The following is a 19,689-nucleotide window of genomic DNA, read 5'->3' as shown; positions in this document are numbered from 1 at the left end:
TCAGCTATGGATATCCACACCCCCTAGTGCCTAAACCAAACCCCCCCCCCCCCCTTCCCCATGCTCTAACCATATTCGGGATGTCTGCTGTTGGTGTTCTGGCACCTGTCTCTTAAGTGGTGTTGGGATTCTGCGTCGGTCACATGATCGTCGGCATCCTGACAGCCGGGATGCTAAACGCATTCCTCAGCTCCTTATTTCCCCTAACTTCGACGTTAGCACTATTTTTTTTCTTGCGGAATCCTGCTTCCCATGTCCTAATTTGTTTTCCTACCAAATCTGGTGACATTCTGATTGTTAGATCGAGCTACAGATGGCTCTGAACAGTTGGAGAACCCTGATTGGACAGGGGCAGCCTGAGAGAATAGAGCCTTGTGGGAAGAAGAAGGTGGCCGCATGTGGAGCTGAGCGGGAGCAGAGAGACAAGTGCCAGGTGAGCGGGAGTTGAGACGCCACAGCAGGAGACCGGGGGCCACCAGGCCTGGGGAGAGGCGCGGACACTGCAGCCATTTTGGAACGGAAAGGAGCCATTAAGCACTGGCTGAGCACGTAAACACCTCTGCTTAAGAGGGTCTGAGTGAGTACAAAAGTACACAAACAACAAGAGCCCCGGGCAAGCCTAATAACCATATTAAGGGTAGAGATGTGCACTTGAAATTTTTCGGGTTTTGTGTTTTGGTTTTGGGTTCGGTTCCGCGGCCGTGTTTTGGGTTCGACCGCGTTTTGGCAAAACCTCACCGAATTTTTTTTGTCGGATTCGGGTGTGTTTTGGATTCGGGTGTTTTTTTCAAAAAACACTAAAAAACTGCTTAAATCATAGAATTTGGGGGTCATTTTGATCCCAAAGTATTTTTAACCTCAAAAACCATAATTTCCACTCATTTTCAGTCTATTCTGAATACCTCACACCTCACAATATTATTTTTAGTCCTAAAATTTGCACCGAGGTCGCTGGATGACTAAGCTAAGCGACCCTAGTGGCCGACACAAACACCTGGCCCATCTAGGAGTGGCACTGCAGTGGCACGCAGGATGGCCCTTCCAAAAAACACTCCCCAAACAGCACATGACGCAAAGAAAAAAAGAGGCGCAATGAGGTAGCTGTGTGAGTAAGATAAGCGACCCTAGTGGCCGACACAAACACCTGGCCCATCTAGGAGTGGCACTGCAGTGTCACGCAGGATGGCCCTTCCAAAAAACACTCCCCAAACAGCACATGACGCAAAGAAAAAAAGAGGCGCAATGAGGTAGCTGTGTGAGTAAGATAAGCGACCCTAGTGGCCGACACAAACACCTGGCCCATCTAGGAGTGGCACTGCAGTGTCACGCAGGATGGCCCTTCCAAAAAACACTCCCCAAACAGCACATGACGCAAAGAAAAAAAGAGGCGCAATGAGGTAGCTGTGTGAGTAAGATAAGCGACCCTAGTGGCCGACACAAACACCTGGCCCATCTAGGAGTGGCACTGCAGTGTCACGCAGGATGGCCCTTCCAAAAAACACTCCCCAAACAGCACATGACGCAAAGAAAAAAAGAGGCGCAATGAGGTAGCTGTGTGAGTAAGATAAGCGACCCTAGTGGCCGACACAAACACCTGGCCCATCTAGGAGTGGCACTGCAGTGTCACGCAGGATGGCCCTTCCAAAAAACACTCCCCAAACAGCACATGACGCAAAGAAAAAAAGAGGCGCAATGAGGTAGCTGTGTGAGTAAGATAAGCGACCCTAGTGGCCGACACAAACACCTGGCCCATCTAGGAGTGGCACTGCAGTGTCACGCAGGATGGCCCTTCCAAAAAACACTCCCCAAACAGCACATGACGCAAAGAAAAAAAGAGGCGCAATGAGGTAGCTGTGTGAGTAAGATAAGCGACCCTAGTGGCCGACACAAACACCTGGCCCATCTAGGAGTGGCACTGCAGTGTCACGCAGGATGGCCCTTCCAAAATACACTCCCCAAACAGCACATGACGCAAAGAAAAAAAGAGGCGCAATGAGGTAGCTGTGTGAGTAAGATAAGCGACCCTAGTGGCCGACACAAACACCTGGCCCATCTAGGAGTGGCACTGCAGTGTCACGCAGGATGGCCCTTCCAAAAAACACTCCCCAAACAGCACATGACGCAAAGAAAAAAAGAGGCGCAATGAGGTAGCTGTGTGAGTAAGATAAGCGACCCTAGTGGCCGACACAAACACCTGGCCCATCTAGGAGTGGCACTGCAGTGTCACGCAGGATGGCCCTTCCAAAAAACACTCCCCAAACAGCACATGACGCAAAGAAAAAAAGAGGCGCAATGAGGTAGCTGTGTGAGTAAGATAAGCGACCCTAGTGGCCGACACAAACACCTGGCCCATCTAGGAGTGGCACTGCAGTGTCACGCAGGATGGCCCTTCCAAAAAACACTCCCCAAACAGCACATGACGCAAAGAAAAAAAGAGGCGCAATGAGGTAGCTGTGTGAGTAAGATAAGCGACCCTAGTGGCCGACACAAACACCTGGCCCATCTAGGAGTGGCACTGCAGTGTCACGCAGGATGGCCCTTCCAAAAAACACTCCCCAAACAGCACATGACGCAAAGAAAAAAAGAGGCGCAATGAGGTAGCTGTGTGAGTAAGATAAGCGACCCTAGTGGCCGACACAAACACCTGGCCCATCTAGGAGTGGCACTGCAGTGTCACGCAGGATGGCCCTTCCAAAAAACACTCCCCAAACAGCACATGACGCAAAGAAAAAAAGAGGCGCAATGAGGTAGCTGTGTGAGTAAGATAAGCGACCCTAGTGGCCGACACAAACACCTGCCCCATCTAGGAGTGGCACTGCAGTGTCACGCAGGATGGCCCTTCCAAAAAACACTCCCCAAACAGCACATGACGCAAAGAAGAAAAAAAGAGGCGCAATGAGGTAGCTGTGTGAGTAAGCTAAGCGACCCTAGTGGCCGACACAAACACCTGGCCCATCTAGGAGTGGCACTACAGTGTCACGCAGGATGGCCCTTCCAAAAAACACTCCCCAAACAGCACATGACGCAAATAAAAATGAAAGAAAAAAGAGGTGCAAGATGGAATTGTCCTTGGGCCCTCCCACCCACCCTTATGTTGTATAAACAGGACATGCACACTTTAACCATCCCATCATTTCAGTGACATGGTCTGCCACACGACTGTGACTGAAATGACGGGTTGGTTTGGACCCCCACCGAAAAAGAAGCAATTAATCTCTCCTTGCACAAACTGGCTCTACAGAGGCAAGATGTCCACCTCATCATCATCCTCCGATATATCACCGTGTACATCCCGCTCCTCACAGATTATCAATTCGTCCCCACTGGAATCCACCATCTCAGCTCCCTGTGTACTACTTTGTGGAGGCAATTGCTGCTGGTCAATGTCTCCACGGAGGAATTGATTATAATTCATTTTAATGAACATCATATTCTCCACATTTTCTGGAAGTAACCTCGTACGCCGATTGCTGACAAGGTGAACGGCGGCACTAAACACTCTTTCGGAGTACACACTTGTGGGAGGGCAACTTAGGTAGAATAAAGCCAGTTTGTGCAAGGGCCTCCAAATTGCCTCTTTTTCCTGCCAGTATAAGTACGGACTGTCTGACGTGCCTACTTGGATGCGGTCACTCATATAATCCTCCACCATTCTTTCAATGGGGAGAGAATCATATGCAGTGACAGTAGACGACATGTCCGTAATCGTTGTCAGGTCCTTCAGTCCGGACCAGATGTCAGCATCAGCAGTCGCTCCAGGCTGCCCTGCATCACCGCCAGCGGGTGGGCTCGGAATTCTGAGCCTTTTCCTCGCACCCCCAGTTGCGGGAGAATGTGAAGGAGGAGATGTTGACAGGTCGCGTTCCGCTTGACTTGACAATTTTGTCACCAGCAGGTCTTTGAACCCCAGCAGACTTGTGTCTGCCGGAAAGAGAGATCCAAGGTAGGTTTTAAATCTAGGATCGAGCACGGTGGCCAAAATGTAGTGCTCTGATTTCAACAGATTGACCACCCGTGAATCCTTGTTAAGCGAATTAAGGGCTCCATCCACAAGTCCCACATGCCTAGCGGAATCGCTCCCTTTCAGCTCCTCCTTCAATGCCTCCAGCTTCTTCTGCAAAAGCCTGATGAGGGGAATGACCTGACTCAGGCTGGCAGTGTCTGAACTGACTTCACGTGTGGCAAGTTCAAAAGGTTGCAGAACCTTGCACAACGTTGAAATCATTCTCCACTGCGCTTGAGACAGGTACATTCCACCTCCTATATCGTGCTCAATTGTATAGGCTTGAATGGCCTTTTGCTGCTCCTCCAACCTCAGAAGCATATATAGGGTTGAATTCCACCTCGTTACCACTTCTTGCTTCAGATGATGGCAGGGCAGGTTCAGACGTTTTTGGTGGTGCTCCAGTCTTCTGTACGTGGTGCCTGTCCTCCGAAAGTGTCCCGCAATTCTTCTGGCCACCGACAGCATCTCTTGCACGCCCCTGTCGTTTTTTAAAAAATTCTGCACCACCAAATTCAAGGTATGTGCAAAACATGGGACGTGCTGGAATTTGCCCATATTTAATGCACACACAATATTGCTGGCGTTGTCCGATGCCACAAATCCACAGGAGAGTCCAATTGGGGTAAGCCATTCCGCGATGATCTTCCTCAGTTGCCGTAAGAGGTTTTCAGCTGTGTGCGTATTCTGGAAACCGGTGATACAAAGCGTAGCCTGCCTAGGAAAGAGTTGGCGTTTGCGAGATGCTGCTACTGGTGCCGCCGCTGCTGTTCTTGCGGCGGGAGTACATACATCTACCCAGTGGGCTGTCACAGTCATATAGTCCTGACCCTGCCCTGCTCCACTTGTCCACATGTCCGTGGTTAAGTGGACATTGGGTACAACTGCATTTTTTAGGACACTGGTGAGTCTTTTTCTGACGTCCGTGTACATTCTCGATATCGCCTGCCTAGAGAAGTGGAACCTAGATGGTATTTGGTAACGGGGGCACACTACCTCAAGAAATTGTCTAGTTCCCTGTGAACTAACGGCGGATACCGGACGCACGTCTAACACCAACATAGTTGTCAAGGCCTCAGTTATCCGCTTTGCAACAGGATGACTGCTGTGATATTTCATCTTCCTCGCAAAGGACTGTTGGACAGTCAATTGCTTGGTGGAAGTAGTAAAAGTGGGCTTACGACTTCCCCTCTGGGATGACCATCGACTCCCAGCAGCAACAACAGCAGCGCCAGCAGCAGTAGGCGTTACACGCAAGGATGCATCGGAGGAATCCCAGGCAGGAGAGGACTCGTCAGAATTGCCAGTGACATGGCCTGCAGGACTATTGGCATTCCTGGGGAAGGAGGAAATTGACACTGAGGGAGTTGGTGGGGTGGTTTGCGTGAGCTTGGTTACAAGAGGAAGGGATTTACTGGTCAGTGGACTGCTTCCGCTGTCGCCCAAAGTTTTTGAACTTGTCACTGACTTATTATGAATGCGCTGCAGGTGACGTATAAGGGAGGATGTTCCGAGGTGGTTAACGTCCTTACCCCTACTTATTACAGCTTGACAAAGGCAACACACGGCTTGACAAATGTTGTCCGCATTTCTGTTGAAATACTTCCACACCGAAGAGCTGATTTTTTTGGTATTTTCACCAGGCATGTCAACGGCCCTATTCCTCCCACGGACAACAGGTGTCTCCCCGGGTGCCTGACTTAAACAAACCACCTCACCATCAGAATCCTCCTGGTCAATTTCCTCCCCAGCGCCAGCAACACCCATATCCTCCTCATCCTGGTGTACTTCAACACTGACATCTTCAATCTGACTATCAGGAACTGGACTGCGGGTGCTCCTTCCAGCACTTGCAGGGGGCGTGCAAATGGTGGAAGGCGCATGCTCTTCACGTCCAGTGTTGGGAAGGTCAGGCATCGCAAACGACACAATTGGACTCTCCTTGTGGATTTGGGATTTCGAAGAACGCACAGTTCTTTGCGGTGCTTTTGCCAGCTTGAGTCTTTTCATTTTTCTAGCGAGAGGCTGAGTGCTTCCATCCTCATGTGAAGCTGAACCACTAGCCATGAACATAGGCCAGGGCCTCAGCCGTTCCTTGCCACTCCGTGTGGTAAATGGCATATTGGCAAGTTTACGCTTCTCCTCCGACAATTTTATTTTAGATTTTGGAGTCCTTTTTTTACTGATATTTGGTGTTTTGGATTTTACATGCTCTGTACTATGACATTGGGCATCGGCCTTGGCAGACGACGTTGCTGGCATTTCATCGTCTCGGCCATGACTAGTGGCAGCAGCTTCAGCACGAGGTGGAAGTGGATCTTGATCTTTCCCTAATTTTGGAACCTCAACATTTTTGTTCTCCATATTTTAATAGGCACAACTAAAAGGCACCTCAGGTAAACAATGGAGATGGATGGATACTAGTATACTTATGGATGGACCAGCGACTGCCGACACAGAGGTAGCTACAGCCGTGGACTACCGTACTGTGTCTGCTGCTAATATAGACTGGATGATAATGAGATGAAATTAATATATATATATATAATATCACTAGTACTGCAGCCGGACAGGTATATATATTTATTATGTAATGACTGATGACGGACCTGCTGGACACTGTCAGCTCAGCAGCACCGCAGACTGCTACAGTAAGCTACTATAGTAGTATGTATCAAGAAGAAAGAAAAAAAAAAAAACACGGGTAGGTGGTATACAATTATGGATGGACCAGCGACTGCCGACACAGAGGTAGCTACAGCCGTGGACTACCGTACTGTGTCTGCTGCTAATATAGACTGGACGATAATGAGATGAAATTAATATATATATATATAATATCACTAGTACTGCAGCCGGACAGGTATATATATTTATTATGTAATGACTGATGACGGACCTGCTGGACACTGTCAGCTCAGCAGCACCGCAGACTGCTACAGTAAGCTACTATAGTAGTAGGTATCAAGAAGAAAGAAAAAAAAAAAAAACACGGGTAGGTGGTATACAATTATGGATGGACCAGCGACTGCCGACACAGAGGTAGCTACAGCCGTGGACTACCGTACTGTGTCTGCTGCTAATATAGACTGGATGATAATGAGATTAAATTAATATATATATATATAATATCACTAGTACTGCAGCCGGACAGGTATATATATTTATTATGTAATGACTGATGACGGACCTGCTGGACACTGTCAGCTCAGCAGCACCGCAGACTGCTACAGTAAGCTACTATAGTAGTATGTATCAAGAAGAAAGAAAAAAAAAAAACACGGGTAGGTGGTATACAATTATGGATGGACCAGCGACTGCCGACACAGAGGTAGCTACAGTCGTGGACTACCGTACTGTGTCTGCTGCTAATATAGACTGGATGATAATGAGATGAAATTAATATATATATATATATATATGTATATATATATATAATATCACTAGTACTGCAGCCGGACAGGTATATATATTTATTATGTAATGACTGATGACGGACCTGCTGGACACTGTCAGCTCAGCAGCACCGCAGACTGCTACAGTAAGCTACTATAGTAGTATGTATCAAGAAGAAAAGAAAAAAAAACACGGGTAGGTGGTATACAATTATGGATGGACCAGCGACTGCCGACACAGAGGTAGCTACAGCCGTGGACTACCGTACTGTGTCTGCTGCTAATATAGACTGGATGATAATGAGATGAAATTAATATATATATATATATATATAATATCACTAGTACTGCAGCCGGACAGGTATATATATTTATTATGTAATGACTGATGACGGACCTGCTGGACACTGTCAGCTCAGCAGCACTGCAGACTGCTACAGTAAGCTACTATAGTAGTATGTATAAAGAAGAAGAAAGAAAAAAAACGGGTAGGTGGTATACAATATTATATATATATTATATACAATTATATATATATATATATATATATATATATATATATATATATATTAAACTGGTGGTGATTATTAAACTGGTGGTCAGGTCACTGGTCACACTATCAGCAACTTGCAAGTAGTACTCCTAAGCAGACAATCACAATATATATTTCTCTGACGTCCTAAGTGGATGCTGGGGACTCCGTCAGGACCATGGGGATTAGCGGCTCCGCAGGAGACAGGGCACAAAATTAAAAGTTTGACCACTAGGTGGTGTGCACTGGCTCCTCCCCCTATGACCCTCCTCCAAGCCTCAGTTAGGTTTTTGTGCCCGGCCGAGAAGGGTGCAATCTAGGTGGCTCTCCTAAAGAGCTGCTTAGAATAAAAGTTTGTTAGGTTTTTTATTTTCAGTGAGTCCTGCTGGCAACAGGCTCACTGCAACGCGGGACTAAGGGGAGAAGAAGCGAACTCACCTGCGTGCAGGATGGATTGGCTTCTTAGGCTACTGGACACTAGCTCCAGAGGGACGATCACAGGTACAGCCTGGATGGGTCACCGGAGCCGCGCCGCCGGCCCCCTTACAGATGCTGAAGAGAGAAGAGGTCCAGAAATCGGCGGCTGAAGACGTCCCAGTCTTCTAAAGGTAGCGCACAGCACTGCAGCTGTGCGCCATTGCTCTCAGCACACTTCACACCGCGGTCACTGAGGGTGCAGGGCGCTGGGGGGGGGGCGCCCTGGGCAGCAATGTAATTACCTTTACTGGCTAAAAATACATCACATATAGCCCCTGGGCTATATGGATGTATTTAACCCCTGCCAGGATTACAGAAAAAACCGGGAGAAGAGCCCGCCGTGAAGGGGGCGGGGCCTATCTCCTCAGCACACAGCGCCATTTTTCCCACACAGATCCGCTGGTGGGAAGGCTCCCAGGCTCTCCCCTGCACTGCACTACAGAAACAGGGTTAAAACAGAGAGGGGGGGCATATTTTGGCGATATTAATATATATTAAGCTGCTATAAGGGAAAACACTTACTATAAGGTTGTCCCTGTATAATTATAGCGCCTTGGTGTGTGCTGGCAAACTCTCCCTCTGTCTCCCCAAAGGGCTAGTGGGGTCCTGTCCTCTATCAGAGCATTCCCTGTGTGTGTGCTGTGTGTCGGTACGTGTGTGTCGACAGGTATGAGGACGATGTTAGTGGAGGCGGAGCAATTGCCTGTAATGGGATGTCACCCCCTAGGGAGTCGACACCGGAATGGATGGCTTTATTTATGGAATTACGTGATAGTGTCAACACGCTACAAGGTCGGTTGACGATATGAGACGGCCGGCAAACCAATTAGTACCTGTCCAGGCGTCTCAAACACCGTCAGGGGCTTTAAAACGCCCATTACCTCAGTCGGTCGACATAGACACGGACACTGACTCCAGTGTCGACGGTGAAGAAACAAACGTATTTTCCAGTAGGGCCACACGTTACATAATCACGGCAATGAAGGAGGCGTTACATATTTCTGATACTACAAGTACCACAAAAATGGGTATTATGTGGGGTGTGAAAAAAAAACTACCTGTAGTTTTTCCTGAATCAGATAAATTGATTGAAGTGCGTGATGAAGCGTGGGTTACCCCCGATAGGAAGTTGCTAATTTCAAAGAAGTTATTGGCATTATACCCTTTCCCGCCAGAGGTTAGGGCGCGCTGGGAAACACCCCCTAGGGTAGATAAGGCGCTCACACGCTTATCAAAACAAGTGGCGTTACCGTCTCCTGATACGGCCGCCCTCAAAGATCCAGCTGATAGGAGGCTGGAAAATACTCTAAAAAGTATATACACACATACTGATGTTATACTGCGACCAGCAATCGCCCCAGCATGGATGTGCAGTGCTGGGGGGGTTTGGTCGGAATCTCTGACTGGAAATATTGATACCCTGAATAGCGACAATATTTTATTGACTATAGAGCATTTAAAGGATGCATTTTCTTTATATGCGAGATGCACAGAGGGATATTGGCACTCTGGCATCAAGGGTAAGTGCGCTGTCCATTTCTGCCAGAAGAAGTTTATGGACGCGACAGTGGTCAGGTGATGCGGATTCCAAGCGGCATATGGAAGTTTGCCGTATAAAGGGGAGGAATTATTTGGGGTCGGTCTATCGGACTTGGTGGCCACGGCAACAGCCGGAAAATCCACCTTTTTTACCTCAGGTCACCTCCCAACAGAAAAAGACACCGTCTTTTCAGCCTCAGTCCTTTCGTTCTCATAAGAACAAGCGGGCAAAAGGCCATTCATATCTGCCCGAGGCAAAGGAAAGGGTAAGAGACTGCAGCAAGCAGCTCCTTCCCAGGAGCAGAAGCCTTCCTCCGCTTCTGAAAAGTCCTCAGCATGTCGCTGGGGCCCTACAAGCGGACTCAGGTCCGGTGGGGGGGTCGTCTCAAGAATTTCAGCGCGCAGTGGGCTCACTCGCAAGTCGACCCCTGGATCCTGCAGGTAGTATCACAGGGGTACAGATTGGAATTCGAGACGTCTCTTCCTCGCAGATTCCTGAAGTCTGCTTTACCAACATCTCCCTCCGACAGGGAGACGGTGTTGGAAGCTATTCACAAGCTGTATTCCCAGCAAGTAATAGTCAAGGTACCCCTACTACAACAAGGAAAGGGGTATTATTCCACGCTGTTTGTGGTACCGAAGCCGGACGGCTCGGTGAGACCTATTCTAAGTCTGAAATCTTTTGAACACTTACATACAAAGGTTCAAGTTCAAGATGAAATCACTCAGAGCAGTGATAGCGAATCTGGAAGAAGGGGACTTTATGGTGTCCTGGGACATCAAGGATGCTTACCTCCATGTCCCAATTTGCCCTTCACACCAAGGGTACCTCAGGTTCGTGGTACAAAACTGTCACTATCAGTTTCAGACGTTGCCGTTTGGATTGTCCACGGCACCCCGGGTCTTTACCAAGGTAAAGATTCTACTTCAAAGAAAAGGCGTATTAATTATCCCTTACTTGAACGTTCTCCTGATAAGGGCAAGATCCAGAGAACAGTTAGAGGTCGCAGTAGCACTATACCAAGTAGTGCTACAACAGCACGGGTGGATTCTAAATATTCCAAAATCCCAGCTGATCCCGACAACACGTCTGCTGTTCCTAGGGATGATTCTGGACACAGTTCAGAAAAAGGTTTTTCTCCCGGAGGAGAAAGCCAGGGAGTTATCCGAGCTAGTCAGGAACCTCCTAAAACCAAGAAAAGTGTCAGTGCATCAATGCACAAGAGTCCTGGGTAAATGATGGCTTCTTACGAAGCGATTCCATTCGGCAGATTCCACGCAAGAACCTTTCAGTGGGATCTGCTGGACAAATGGTCCGGATCGCATCTTCAGATGCATCAGCGGATAGCCCCGTCTCCAAGGACAAGGGGGTCTCTTCTGTGGTGGTTGCAGAGTGCTCACCTTTTTGGAGGGCCGCAGATTCGGCATTCAGGACTGGGTCCTGGTGACCACGAATGCCAGCCTGAGAGGCTGGGGAGCAGTCACACAGGGAAGAAATTTCCAGGGAGTGTGGTCAAGCCTGGAGACTTCACTTCACATAAATATACTGGAGCTAAGGGCAATTTACAATGCTCTAAGCCTGGCAAGACCTCTGCTTCAGGGTCAGCCGGTGTTGATCCAGTAGGACAACACCACGGCAGTCGCCCACGTAAACAGACAGGGCGACACAAGAAGCAGGAGGGCAATGGCAGAAGCTGCAAGGATTTTTCGCTGGGCAGAAAATCATGTGATAGCACTGTCAGCAGTGTTCATTCCGGGAGTGGACAACTGGGAAGCAGACTTCCTCAGCAGACACGATCACCACCCGGGAGAGTGGGGACTTCACCCAGAAGTCTTCCACATGATTGTGAACCGTTGGGAAAAACCAAAGGTGGACATGATGGCGTCCCGCCTCAACAAAAAACTGGACAGGTATTGCGCCGGGTCAAGAGACCCTCAGGCAATAGCTGGGGACGCATTGGTAACACCATGGGTGTACCAGTCAATGTATGTGTTCCCCCCTCTGCCTCTCATACCCAAGGTACTGAGAATTATAAGGCGAAGGGGAGTAAGAACGATAATCGTGGCTCCGGATTGGCCAAGAAGGACTTGGTACCCGGAACTTCAAGAGATGCGCACGGAGGATCCGTGCACTCTACCTCTAGACTTACCGCGGCTGCGTTTGACGGCATGGCGGTTGAACGCCGGATCCTGAAGGAGAGGGCTCCGACGGAGGAATTTCAACTGGGTCGATTCCTACATTTCCTGCAAACAGGATTGTCTATGGGCCTCAAATTGGGGTCCATTAAGGTTCAAATTTCGGCCCTGTCGATTTTCTTCCAGAAAGAATTGGCTTCAATTCCTGAAGTCCAAGCTTTTGTCAAAGGAGTACTACATATACAGCCCGGTTGTGCCTCCAGTGGCACCGTGGGATCTCAATGTAGTTTTGGGATTTCTCAAATCCCATTGGTTTGAGCCACTCAAATCGGTGGATTTGAAATATCTTACATGGAAAGTGACCATGCTACTGGCCCTGGCTTCGGCCAGGAGAGTGTAGGAATTGGCGGCTTTATCGTACAAAAGCCCATATCTGATTTTCCATTGGGACAGGGCAGAACTGCGGACGCGTCCTCAGTTTCTCCCTAAGGTGGTATCAGCGTTTCACCTGAACCAACCTATTGTGGTGCCTGCGGCTTCTAGCGACTTGGAGGACTCCAAGTTGTTCGACGTTGTCAGAGCCTTAAAAATATATATATATATATTTAAAGGACGGCTGGAGTCAGAAAGGCTGACTCGCTGTTTATACTGTATGCACCCAACAAGCTGGGTGTTCCTGCGTCTAAGCAGACGATTGCTCGTTGGATTTGTAGCACAATTCAACTTGCGCATTCTGTGGCAGGCCTGCCACAGCCAAAATCTGTAAATGCCCACTCCACAAGGAAGGTGGGCTCACCTTGGGCGGCTGCCCGAGGGGTCTCGGCATTACAACGCTGCCGAGCAGCTAAGTGGTCAGGGGAGAACACGTTTGTAAAATTCTACAAATTTGATACCCTGGCTAAGGAGGACCTGGAGTTCTCTCATTCGGTGCTGCAGAGTCATCCGCACTCTCCCGCCCGTTTGGGAGCTTTGGTATAATCCCCATGGTCCTGACGGAGTCCCCAGCATCCACTTAGGACGTCAGAGAAAATAAGAATTTACTTACCGATAATTCTATTTCTCGTAGTCCGTAGTGGATGCTGGGCGCCCATCCCAAGTGCGGAATTGTCTGCAATACTTGTACATAGTTATTGTTACAAAAATCGGGTTATTATTGTTGGAAGCCATCTCAAGTTGTACAGTGTGATTGGTGTGGCTGGTATGAGTCTTACCCGGGATTCAAAATCCTTCCTTATTGTGTACGCTCGTCCGGGCACAGTATCCTAACTGAGGCTTGGAGGAGGGTCATAGGGGGAGGAGCCAGTGCACACCACCTAGTGGTCAAACTTTTAATTTTGTGCCCTGTCTCCTGCGGAGCCGCTAATCCCCATGGTCCTGACGGAGTCCCCAGCATCCACTACGGACTACGAGAAATAGAATTATCGGTAAGTAAATTCTTATTTATACTGGTGGTCATTGTGGTCACAATGGCAGTGTGGCACTCTGGCAGCAAAAGTGTGCACTGTACGTTATATGTACTCCTGAGTCCTGCTCTCAGACTCTAACTGCTCCCCACTGTCAGTGTCTCCCCCACAAGTCAGATATACATTATACAGTCACACTATCTATCTATCACTTCAGCAAGTAGTAGTACTCCTCCTAATGCTCCCCAAAATTACTACTGTGTCTCTCTCTACTCTAGTCTCACTCTCTTCTCTATAAACGGAGAGGACGCCAGCCACGTCCTCTCCCTATGAATCTCAATGCACGTGTGAAAATGGCGGCGACGCGCGGCTCCTTATATAGAATCCGAGTCTCGCGAGAATCCGACAGCGGGATGATGACGTTCGGGCGCGCTCGGGTTAACCGAGCAAGGCGGGAAGATCTGAGTCGCTCGGCCCCGTGTAAAAAAAAATGAAGTTCGGGCGGGTTCGGATTCCGAGGAACCGAACCCGCTCATCTCTAATTAAGGGACCCCTATCCATAACTGAAAGTAAAGGGCATGGACACCATATCCCCACATTGCTTAAGTTAGACACTGCAACGCCACAATTCTGCCAGCCAAGCACTGCAAGGCGTTATGGAGGCAATCGTTCCGTCTACCACATTGAGACTCTGAGATTCAGTAAAACTAAGTTGTGGTTACAGACAAGTACAGACATTAATTTAGAGAGACTGAGTTTGTGACAAGGTTGTGTACAGTCCTGTAAGCAGGAAAAGAGACAGAGTTTGCTGCACTGGAAAGACCCTCATTGCTTAGTAAATTGTATCTGTTGAGAGACACTAACATGCCTTTGGATATGTCCTTTTGCATAGAACTGTGAACAATTGACTTTGACATTGTTAGATCAGATATCAGGACTCCAAATTGGCACAAAATGACATAGTTATTCATAAGTCAAGTTTAGTTTCCAGTGAAAAGTAATTCTTAGCAATATAATGAATGTTTGAGAATTTCATGTACGCCTAGAGCAGGAATGCTAAACATAGATAATTTTATCAGCTACCAATTAAAATACTTGGCAAAATATTTAGGGATGAAGCTTGACATTTGATTAGAAGGCTATATGACCTCAGCAAAGGTATAAACATTAGATAAGAGAATAACTCCCTTTTAGCTAATTAGAATTAATTGTTAGACACGCACAGAATGACACGTATGCATGATTTTCCTAAGTGTTCATACTGTTTGAAATTCCTATAAAAGGAGGGACATGCGCCCTATTAAACTTCAGTGAATTTTGGAAACACAACTAACGATTTGTGTCTATTCACTCCGATCGATTGTTAAACAGAGGTACCTTCCTGAAATCATCCAACTCTGCCATTGAGCTTGATACTTTAGATCTGACATCAACATCCAGGATTACCCCTTTATTTGTGTGCCAATTCCCCAGTGACATACTGTGACACAACAGACTTCTATCTGAGCTCCAACAATAATTGTCTGTGAAGATTGAAATACCTTGGCTGGGGAAAGCTAAAAAGTTAGTGTTGATTATTTATTGCTAATTGTATTTTTTCATCACTCTCATCATCACAACATTATATGATTCCAATTATTTCTTGCCAGTATTCGTGAATCTAATTAATATGTTCATCTGTGATTCCAATGATATTCTGCCATTCTTATGTGATTCCAATTAATTGTCTTTTGCATATTGGATGCTCTTTTGTAGTGGGAACTGTAGCAAAATCGTTTTCTCTTTGTCCATCTTTTACATGCCAAATTCTTCTTTTCTCTTACGTCCTAGAGGATGCTGGGGACTCCGTAAGGACCATGGGGATAGACGGGCTCCGCAGGAGACATGGGCACTTTAGGAAAGACTTTAGATCTGGGTGTGCACTGGCTCCTCCCTCTATGCCCCTCCTCCAGACCTCTGTTTATTACTGTGCCCAGAGGAGACTGGGTGCATTTCAGGGAGCTCTCCTGAGTTTCCTGACAGAAAGTATATTTGTTAGGTTTTTTATTTTCAGGGAGCCTGCTGGCAACAGACTCCCTGCGACGAGGGACTGAGGGGAGAGAAGCAGACCTACTTCTGTGAGTTGAAAGGCTCTGCTTCTTAGGCTACTGGACACCATTAGCTCCAGAGGGATCGGTACGCAGGTCTCACCCTCGCCGTCTGTCCCAGAGCTGCGCCGCCGTCCTCGCAGAGCCGGAAGATAGAAGCCGGGTGAGTATGAGAAGAAAAGAAGACTTTAGAGGCAGCAGAAGACTTCATGATCTTCACTGAGGTAACGCACAGCAGTAACGCTGTGCGCCATTGCTCCCATACACCTCACACACGGCAGTCACTGTAAGGGTGCAGGGCGCAGGGGGGGCGCCCTGGGCAGCATATGAACCTCTCTTTGGCAAAAAAAATATGTATACATATACAGCTGGGCACTGTATATATATATATATAAGAGCTCCCGCCAGTTTTTAGTGTATTTGAGCGGGACAGAAGCCCGCCGCCGAGGGGGCGGGTCTTCTCCCTCAGCACTCACCAGCGCCATTTTCTCCACAGCACAGCTGAGAGGAAGCTCCCCGGACTCTCCCCTGCTTATACCACGGCGAAAAGAGGGTTTTAAAGAAGAGGGGGGGCACATAATTAGGTGCATATATACATTTATACACAGCGCTACTGGGTAAACATATATTTATTGTGTTTTTTCCTGGGTCATATAGCGCTGGGGTGTGTGCTGGCATACTCTCCCTCTGTCTCTCCAAAGGGCCTTGTGGGGGAACTGTCTTCAGATAAGAGGATTCCCTGAGTGTGTGGTGTGTCCAGTGGCGTAAGTTTGTCCCAGTTGCCGGAGGCAAGGTAAACATTGGTGCCCCATATGTATATATATATATATATATATATATATGTATGTATACACACACATTTGTTCCTTCATAGCAAGCCTGCAGATTCTAACTATATGAAGCTACTACAAAACCGTTGCAACTAGACAGATCTATGTAGGGTTCCAGCCACACGCTACATAGATCTGCTCAGTCACTCACAATGCTGATTATTTCTCTGACAGTTAATTTGCAAGTGTCATACCCAGGATTAGAACCCACAACCTATTACACTGGAAGCATGCACCTTACTGATGGTGATATCCGCTCTTGCATAGGAAGTATGAGAATTATAACTATATGAAGTTACTTGTAATTGTCAGAGAAATAACTTCATATAGTTAGAATTCACATGCTTCCTTTATAGGAGCAAATAGCTTCATCAGTAAGGTGTCTGCTTCCAGGGGTGGTCTTCTGTACGCCGAATGTCGGGATCCCGGCGCACAGTATACCGGCGCCGGAATCCCGACACCCGGCATACCGACAACTATTCTCCCTCGTGGGGATCCACGACCCCCCTGGAGGGAGAATAAAATAGTGTGGCGTGCGTACCGCGCCACCTTGCCCGCAGCGTGGCGAGCGCAGCGTGGCGAGCGCAGCGTGGCGAGCGCAGCGAGCCCGCAAGGGGCTCCTTTGCGCTCGCCACGCTGTCGGTATGCCATCGGTCGAGCTCCCGGCGCCGGTATGCTGGTCGCCGGGAGCCCGAGCGCCGGCATACCATACTACACCCGCTTCCAGTATATCTATAATAAAGAGGGTGTGATTTGTAAGGTGTAGTGACTAGTGGGGAAGTCGGCTATGGAAGAGTTACCGGCTGCTGTCAATTAACTTAATTGATTAATGTCGCTGAACACATGGAACCGGAGGAGAAGTGCCCCCTTTCAAAGCAGGAGCCCGGCGGCAGCTGACTCCATTGCCTCCCAGAGTTCTGCCTCTGGGTGTGTCGGTACGCGTGTGTCGACATGTCTGAGGTAGAAGGCTCTCCAAGGGAGGAGGTGGAGCAAATGTGTGTGGTGTCTCCGTCGACAACGCCGACACCTGACTGGATGGATATGTGGAATGTTTTAAGTGCTAATGTAAATTTATTGCACAAAAGATTAGACAAAGCTGAAGCTAGGGAACAGCCAGGGAGTCAACCCATGTCTGTCCCTATGTCGCAGGGACCTTCGGGGTCTCAAAAGCGCCCACTATCCCAAATAGTAGACACAGATACCGACACGGATTCTGACTCCAGTGTCGACTACGATGATGCAAAGTTACAGCCAAAATTGGCTAAAACTATCCGTTATATGATTATTGCAATAAAAGATGTTTTGCATATCACAGAGGAACCCCCTGTCCCTGACACGAGGGTACACATGTATAAGGGAAAGAAACCTGAGGTAACCTTTCCCCCCTCACGTGAGTTGAACGAATTATGTGAAAAAGCTTGGGAATCTCCAGACAAAAAACTGCAGATTCCCAAAAGGATTCTTGTGGCGTATCCTTTCCCGCCAACGGACAGGATACGGTGGGAATCCTCCCCTAGGGTGGAAAAAGCATTGACACGCTTATCCAAAAAGGTAGTGCTGCCATCCCAAGATACGGCTATCCTCAGGGATCCTGCTGACTGCAAGCAGGAGGTTACCTTAAAGTCCATTTACACACATTCTGGTACCTTACTCAGACCGGCGATTGTGTCGGCCTGGGTTTGTAGCGCTGTAGCAGCATGGACAGATACCTTATCAGCGGAAATTGAGACCCTAGATAAGGATACCATTTAATTGACCCTAGGGCATATAAAAGATGCTGTCTTATATATGAGAGATGCTCAAAGAGACATTAGTTTACCTCGGTTCTAGAATCAACGCTATGTCGATTTCTGCTTGACGAGTCCTATGGACCCGGCAATGGACAGGTGATGCCGACTCAAAGAGGCATATGAAGGTTTTACCTTACAAGGGTGAGGAGTTGTTTGGGGAAGGTCTCTCGGACCTGGTCTCTACAGCTACAGCTGGTAAATCAAATTTTTTGCCTTATATTCCCTCACAGCCTAAGAAAGCGCCACATTATCAAATGCAGTCCTTTCGATCACAAAGAAACAAGAAAGTACGAGGTGCGTCCTTTCTTGCCAGAGGTAAGGGCAGAGGAAAAAAGCTGCACAACACAGCTAGTTCCCAGGAACAGAAGTCCTCCCCGGCCTCTACAAAATCCACCGCATGACGCTGGGGCTCCGCTTAAGGAGTCCGCCCCAGTGATGGGCACGTCTTCGAATTTTCAGCCACATCTGGGTTCACTCACAGGTGGATCCCTGGGCAAAAGAAATTGTTTCTCAGGGTTACAAGATAGAATTCGAAGAAGTGCCTCCTCGCCGGTTTTTCAAATCGGCCCTGCCAGCTTCTCCCCAGGAAAGGGAGATAGTGTTAAATGCAATTCACAAATTGTATCTTCAACAGGTGGTGGTCAAGGTTCCCCTGCTTCAACAAGGAAGGGGATATTACTCAACCCTGTTTGTAGTCCCGAAACCGGACGGTTCGGTCAGACCCATATTAAATTTAAAATCCCTTAACCTATACTTGAAAAGGTTCAAGTTCAAGATGGAATTGCTAAGAGCGGACATTGCCAGCCTGGAAGGGGGGGGATTTTATGGTATCTCTGGACATAAAGGATGCATACCTTCATGTTCCCATTTATCCAACTCATCAGGCGTACCTGAGATTTGCGGTACAGGATTGTCATTACCAATTTCAGACGTTAACGTTTGGGCTTTCCACGGCCCCGAGGATTTTCACCAAGGTAATGGCGGAAATGATGGTGCTCCTGCGCAAGCAAGGTGCGTGTCACAATTATCCCGTACTTGGACGATCTCCTCATAAAAGCGAGATCAAGAGAGTAGTTGCTGAACAGCGTATCACTTTCACTGAAGGTGTTACAGCAAAACGGCTGGATTCTCAATATCCCGAAGTCGTAGTTGGTTCCTACGACTCGTCTAACTTTCTTGGGCATGATTCTGGATACAGACCAGAAAAGGGTTTATCTTCCGATAGAAAAAGCTCAGGAACTCATGACTCTGGTCAGGGACCTATTAAAGCCAAAACAGGTGTCAGTGCATCACTGCACTCGAGTCCTGGGAAAGATAGTGGCATCATACGAGGACATTCCCTTCGGCAGGTTCCATGCGAGGATTTTCCAATGGGACCTACTGGACAAGTGGTCCGGGTCACATCTACAGATTCATCAGTTGATCACCCTGTCCCCCAGGGACAGGGTATCTCTCCTGTGGTGGCTGCAGAGTGCTCATCTTCTAGAGGGCCGCAGG

Source organism: Pseudophryne corroboree, chromosome 3, assembly GCF_028390025.1.
Source record: "Pseudophryne corroboree isolate aPseCor3 chromosome 3, aPseCor3.hap2, whole genome shotgun sequence".
NCBI classification, from domain to species: Eukaryota; Metazoa; Chordata; class Amphibia; order Anura; family Myobatrachidae; genus Pseudophryne; species Pseudophryne corroboree.
This window is presented reverse-complemented; position numbering follows the sequence as displayed.